The sequence below is a fragment of the Pundamilia nyererei genome, unplaced genomic scaffold (genome assembly GCF_000239375.1).
Source record: "Pundamilia nyererei isolate P.nyererei 1_Seehausen unplaced genomic scaffold, PunNye1.0 scaffold00006, whole genome shotgun sequence".
Taxonomy (NCBI): domain Eukaryota; kingdom Metazoa; phylum Chordata; class Actinopteri; order Cichliformes; family Cichlidae; genus Pundamilia; species Pundamilia nyererei.
Window position 1 is genome coordinate 1,200,549 of NW_005187407.1, and position 7,348 is coordinate 1,207,896.

At 39.4% G+C, this 7,348-nt stretch overlaps 1 protein-coding gene across 2 annotated transcripts in view; it reads right to left on the reverse strand.

The window, feature by feature from the left end:
- Positions 1–7,348, reverse strand: part of grid2 (glutamate receptor, ionotropic, delta 2) — a 530,237-nt gene that overhangs the window by 312,988 nt on the left and 209,901 nt on the right. The window lies entirely within an intron of this gene.

The following is a 7,348-nucleotide window of genomic DNA, read 5'->3' on the forward strand; positions in this document are numbered from 1 at the left end:
TGTGTGTGTGTGTGTGTGTGTGTGTGTGTGTGTGTGTGTGTGTGTGTGTGTGTGTGTGTGTGTGTGTGTGTGTGTGTGTAAATAATCCCTGAGAAGACAGAAGTGAATAATAGCTTTGAACATGAGCTTCATGCAATTAACCGTGAGCCAGAACAGATAGACTCCACAGTCAATATGTCTTGTGTAGCTGGCGAGAGAAGAAAAGAAAAAGAAATACTGTGTGTGTGTGTGTGTGTGTGTAGATGTGTATTTGCTATTTGCATGTTGATGTGAGTACACGCACATTATAAGGATTCGTTAAAACCACCCCAGGCTAAGAGAGAGGTGTAGGATGTTAATGTTTGTAGCGAGGTGTTGTGTGAAACAAGTGTGTTTTCACGCTTGTGTATATGTGGAAATCTAAATACACTGGGCGAATTGTCATTATGGTAAGCATGGTGGGTTATTCCATGGGTCCCTGAGGGCCACATAAAGGCCACATAAAAAAAAAAATTATACAAGACCCGTAACAGAATCGAACAGGTTGTTGTGAAAGGTAATGCAACAAGTAAAACAACATGGACAAGGCTGAGAATGAAAATAGGTTTATTTAGAAATAATAACAATACAGCATGGAACATTAAGCAAAACTATAATGGAGGAGAGAAAGGAAAGAGGAAAGGGAGATTGAAAGAGGATATATAGACAAAGAGACCAAAGCCAGAAATCAAGGTAAGCAACATGGCTTGACACAAATAAAGTAAAGCAATAGCAGGTAAGCTACTGCACAGTTAAAATGTACTGAAACCATTAAAATATTCACTAGTCTATACCCCTGAGGGACAACACGGCAAGCACAATTTAACATGCACGTGCATCAGCAAAAGCAATCAATGTAAAAACAACACACAAACAGCCACCCACCCTGACACTCCCATCCACATATAAACAATCGCCCCTACTCTCCACTCTAAGCCCAGCACTGACTGTTTAGAGCTGCAGGTTCTATATTGATTTCTCTAATCACTTTTAAATGAACAATTATGGCCAGCCATTACTTGTAGCTTCTGCTTAAAAGTGTATATATGTGTATAACAATTTAAACTCTGGTTTTTGTAAGTACACATAAGTCACCTCAAGGCGCTTTGTATTTTAAAGTAAAAACCCTACGATAACACGGAGATAACCCCAGCAGTCAGACGACTCCCTTTGAGCAATCATTTGGTGACAGTGGGAAAGAAAAACACCCGTTAAACAGGAAGAAATCTCTGGCAGAACCAGACTGAGGGAAGAGCAGTCATCTAATAATTAAATACAGAGGAGTTTATATACATCTGACTCTACTTTCAAATACCCAAGGAACACAAGTTATCACAAGTAAACCAGCAGTCTGATACCAAAGTGCTCTATTGGGGTGATAGTACTAAGCTGTGCTATGATGTCTTTAAGATAAGATGGGGCCTGACCAATTATTTAGTTGTCATTTTATTATTTATTAAATTTGATTCTGAATTTAACAGGGAGTTAATGAAGAGAAACCAATTTGGGAGAAATATGCTGTCTCTTTCTAGCACCTGTCAGTACTCTTTCCAGGGTGAAAAGAGGGTTTCAGCCTGACAATAATGAATTACAATTGTCCAGCCTAGGAGTAATAAATGTATGAATTAGCTTTTCAGCATCACTCTGAGACAGGATGTGTCTAATTTTAGCAATATTCCACAAACGCAAGACAGTAGTCCTACAGATTTGTTTAATATAAAGGATATATCCTGGTTAAAAACTACTCAACTGGAGATCAGGGTAATACCATCCAGAGTAAGCATCTGTTTAAAACCATGTTTCTAAGATGGTGTCTAACCACTCATCCATCCATTCATCTATTTGATTCTGCATATCCAATTCAGGGTCCCGGTTTTGGCTCGAGCCTATGGCAGTTGTTGTAAGAAAAGAGTCCCTGGAGCATCACAAATCTGCCACAGGGCTAACACTTAGACACAGACAGCCATCCATGCTAATTTTCACACCCGTGGTCAATTATCACCAATCAGCCTAATGTGTTAATTGTCTTGGGACTGTTGAAGAGAGGACAGAAGACACAAACTCTAGACAGAAATTCTTTAGCTGGCCAGTGGATTCTTCTTATTGTGAAGTGATGGTGCTAACCACCACACCTTTGTGTTTCCCTGCTTTTGAAAAGTATTGTCTTTTAAACACTCATTACTTGGAGCTGGAGTTGGATCCTTTTTACCACAAAGTGTTGCCTGTATGCGACGTAGCATGGAGGCCATTAGCAATGGGAAGGCAGGGGGATTTAAAATGCTTTGAATGAGGTTGTTGGTGCTAAACATACCGGGGTGAGTATCTCAGAAAATGCTGAGATACTCACAGATAGTGGGAATTTTCCCCACAACTATCACAAGTATCCAGTAAGGGGCGATTCTCTGATTCAAGCTAATAGGAAGGCAACAGCAACTCAAATAACCATTCGTTTCCACCGAGACATGCAGAAGAGCACAACATGTTGGAGACCACACTGGGTGCCAGTCCTGTCAGCTAAAAACAGGAAACAAAGACCGCAATTCATACAAGCTCACATAATTGGACAATAGGAGACAGGGAAAAACATTATTTAGTCTGATGAATCTCAATTTCTACTGCAATATTCAAATGGTAGGGTAAGAATTTAGCATAGGAAGAATGAAAGTGTGGGCCCTTCCTTCCTTGTATCAGTGGTTCAGGCTGGTGGTGTAAAGGTGTGCAGGATATTTTCTTGACACACTTTGGGTCCCTTAGAACAAAGTGAGCATTGTTTAAATGCAACAGCCTACCTGAACATTGTTCCTGGCCACGTCCATCCCTTTATTACTACAAAGTAACCAACTTGTGATGGCTGCTTCCAGCAGTATAATCTCACAGAGCTCAGATCATCTCAAAGTGGTGTCTTGAACATCACAACGAGTTAGTTCACTAACAATGTGTTCACTGTACTCAAATGGCTTCCACAATCACTAGGCACCACATCACCTTTGGAATGTGGTGGAGCAGGAGACTTGAATAATGGATGTGCAGCTGACAAATCTGCAGCAATTGCATAACACTATCATGTCAATATGATCAAAAATCTCTGAAGAGTGTTTCTAGCAATTTCTCGAATCTATAAAGCAGTTCTGTAGAAAGAATGGGATCCAATCTGGGACCTGCAAGGTGTAACTAATGATGTGACAGGTGAATGTAAATGCAAATCAGTGTAAAGTGTAATCAATAAATACTACCAATAGAATGATAGGGGACAATACCAATTGGGTGGGTAGTAGCAGAATAATAAAAACCTGTTACAGAATGCTAGAAAACTGTGATGAAAAGACCAGTCGGGAGGTAAGAAGAGCAAAGACAAGTGAAGAGAAAGACAATAGGAAACTAAGGAAAAGTAAGCATTAGATCACAGTAGCATAGTGCAAGTGTGTGTGCAGAGTACAATGAGTGTTCATAATAATACTAAAGCAAAGAAAAAGGCATTAAGGACACGATAAAAATAGCTTAAAATGTAATTTCATGTTTATCAACACCTTTTCTTTCCTTGCATTCCCCCTACCAGCTGTACATTTTGACAAACTTGGGCTTCAATTAGTTTCATGAAAAAGAAGTACCTCTCCTCTAGGCCTGCCTAGGCTTCATGTATTGACATTTGTTTTGTGTGCTATTACATTAGTATAATTTAGTCCTTGGGTCCTGTTGCATCATCACAACCTCTCAACAGCTCTATTTAGTTTCAAATTAATGGATTTCAAATATTTTATTGAACTAAGCTGCAATTATCCCCAATTTTAAAAGGTTAGTATCCAAAACAGCATTTTTTTCTTTCTTCAATTCTGAATGAATTACTTTTATTGTCATCAGTTATAGAAATTATATAATCACATGTCAGAAAATGAAATCCTTTGCAGTAAATGAGAGGTTTAAAAAAAGACACAATGTTTGCATTCTGACAAAATTTGGTCACCTAAGAAGAGACATGATTTTATGATGAAGACACACACATACACACTTGGCAAAGATCCCAGGGATATACCCTGTGCAATAAGTTAAAAAGTATGAGATATGTGTAGGAACAATAAACTTCTGTACCCATAATTCCCTCTCACCTCATGTCATGCCTTATTGGCTGCCTAATTCAGAGAAAAAAGAAAGAACGAAAGAAAGAAAACAGAAAGAGAATGAGCAGAAAAATCATTAAATTGCTTAAAAGAATTCAAAATTAAACACATAATGTAAGCCAGATAAAAATAAATTACAGGAGATCATCAAACTGTGAAGCCCTGAGAAATGGCTAGCCAAGGGCCCCAGATTCTTACTGGCAGGTATAAACAGCCTTATTGTTTGCCAATTAATGATGGGGCAGAATTGTTTGGCCAGGTTTCTTCCCTATGTTGCACTTTTTCCCTGTCTCACACCCACTCACTCCTTGTCCATCCTTCCCGTTCCCTCCGGTTGAGAAGAGGAGACAGTGATGAGCAGAGTGAAAAACAGCCTAGTGATGCCACGGTTTAAGGCTGAACACATTGACCGTGAGAGAGGTTGACTTAGGGTCACTTGTAATCAGAGGTTAAAGTGGGATTTGGCAGGTAGGGGAACCCTAAGCTCTAGTGTAGCTATGCAGTAGGAAAAATGACTCAGATGCCTCAAAATATCTCTCGCATTGATTTGTACTGTGAGCTCCACTAGATTTGTTTTCTTTGTGCACAGGCTATGTGAGCAGATGATCTGTGCTGCTGCTGCTGCATCTCTCAGGTTTACTGTTCATTGTGGATCTAGCCCACTGCATCCTTCAAAATAAACTATTGCACTTTTGTGACTGCTTGCAAGTCCTTAGTCTAAGAGTATCATCAGCTTATAAACTAAATATTGATGACTTCTGCCCTTGACCTGACCCAACAGTGAACTTACCACTATCTGCCTTGCACCAGGCCAAATTAGTCGACTACAGAAGACTACTGCACTTTTTTCAATCTTTCCATAAAAATGAGAATTTGTTTTCCTCAATTTTAAAAACAAGGCAAATTAGTTGTACGTACACTGAAAACTGTGTATTCTGAACATCTAAAAGGTATAACTTTTTCCTCCTATAAAATATTCTCATTTTCCCGAAAGTTTTTATTTTCAGTTTCCTGTGGTCTGTTAAGTCTGCTCGGGGAAGGACTTTCCCGTCAGCTGCACCTTTCCACTTGTCAAGAAGCGCACACAGGGAGGCTGATATGTTACCATCTGTCATTGTGCACGTGACTCAGCAAGCCAGTAGGAGTCACTAATGCAGCAGGTAACCTGTGCTTCTTGTAACACGTGAGAAGCTGGGTTTTATTGTTTTTGTTTTTTTCTTTTTGTTTACATTGAAAACTACATCTCTCATCTCTAATATTTAAGCATACTCTACTACATATCATCAGGTTGCCTTTACCTATTTTGACCATCAGAGACACTGAAAGAAATCCACAACTACACTGTCAAAGTATTTTATATCACAGTAAGAAAGCAATTCATTTGAAAGAAATACATTTTGGAGGACCTACTCCATGTCACATGGTTTTACAGCTAAACTTTGACATAGTCAGACATGCATAATAGAGAAAAGGACTGTGTTGTTTCCTCTTTGTCTGCACTTTCTGCCACAGTAATATTGGCATTCATCCCAGATCAAAATGTTATTCAAATGTGCTGCAGCACGGTTAGGACAAGCATGTACAGCTGTGCCTTCTTGCAGTTGGCAGGAATGGGCTCTTACACCTGTTTTCCCTTGTAAACCAATGATTTGCTTACTGAGGGCACTGAAAGGATGTACTGATAGTCTGTAAAGAGGTTTAGAAAGAGGAGGGAGTGAGTATGGCTTTCCATCCCATAGGAAAGCGGATGGCAATGTGGAGGATGATGCCAAGTATATGCTGCATCTGGAAGCAAGAGACAAGAACTGTGGGCATTGGATATTGAGTGCCTGCCAGATGACAATTGTCTAGACCAACACAGACGGAGGAGAGTCCTCCATCTAAAATCTGCTGGCTTTCTGAGATTGTGAGCCAAACAGAAGAATGCAAAGAACATAGGAGACGGATGCCAAGCTTTGCTACGCCAGCCGCAGTATTAATGGGCTTGTTGCATCAGGTCTGACTTTCAGCAGCATCTGTTAATATGAACAAGTGCAAATCAGAAAAGATATATAAAACAGGCACAAATCAATATATCACACGCGTCATTACCAGAGGAGAAAGCAGATTCATTAAACTCAAAGAAACGCAGATAGTAGCTGGTGATTAAAATAAAACCACTATACTGTATAAAACAGAAACACACTTGAAGATTTGTTATTTTTGATTTTGGGGAACAAATGTAGGTATCGTCCCTGACAGCCTAATAGAGATGTCTTACTCTGTTTTTTGAATAAGTCTTCTATTCCCCAGCCAATGTTAATATTTACCGCAGTGTTTTATATTTCCATCTCTATGTCCTCCTCATTGTACTTATTACCTTGTTATTCTCACTATCCACCTTAGACCCTTATTTGAATGCTAATCCCATTGTGTTCTCCTCCTAGGGAATCAATTGCTGCCATTTTGTAACAAGCCACTCATGTCATGGGTATACAGGCAAAGTATTCTTTGTATCTTGAAACATCATCCACAAAGGATGTTAGAAGCCTTGATATAAGAGTTCTGCTTAAATTAGTGATAAAATCTGCATGACAAGGCAGTTGTCCAGGTCTCATTGTATTTTGCACTTTCGTTTTCGTTCACTTTTCACTCTGTTTTCTTTATCCACTTTGAGGTTTTTGGGTTGGTTTATCAACCCTGAACTTTGTGAAACAAGGGTCCATATGTTCATGGTTGGTACTGACATCAGTCTTCCTACTGCTTTACCAGACGAGTCACAGCACCAAAGAGAAAGGATACCTTTTTCATGTCTTTGAGGGGCTTTGACAGAATGGCAACATTTGAAGCCCCAGGAGTGAGAAGAGCTTGCTTATTCACTTATCTCTCACTATTGTCCTTCCACCGTGCTGTCTTTAACCTTCAGTGGGGTTTTTTCAATCTGCATTATCCTGTCTTCCACATACAGTTACTCAATCCCATCTGGATTTTCAGATTTGAATAGTGCTCTCATCTGTCTCATTCTCTAAAAGATTCTCTAAACCTATATTCTGTTTTTAGCACCGATAATGAACTCTAACGTTCTAGAGTTCTAGTACACCTGACAATACTTTCCTATATATCAAACACCATTATCAAAAAGGTAACCTTCTCCTTAGCATTCTACTTTTAGGTGACAGAAGGAGACATGTGGCCTGGTCAAAACACAGAGAGCTGCACTCTAAAAGATCTTTAAA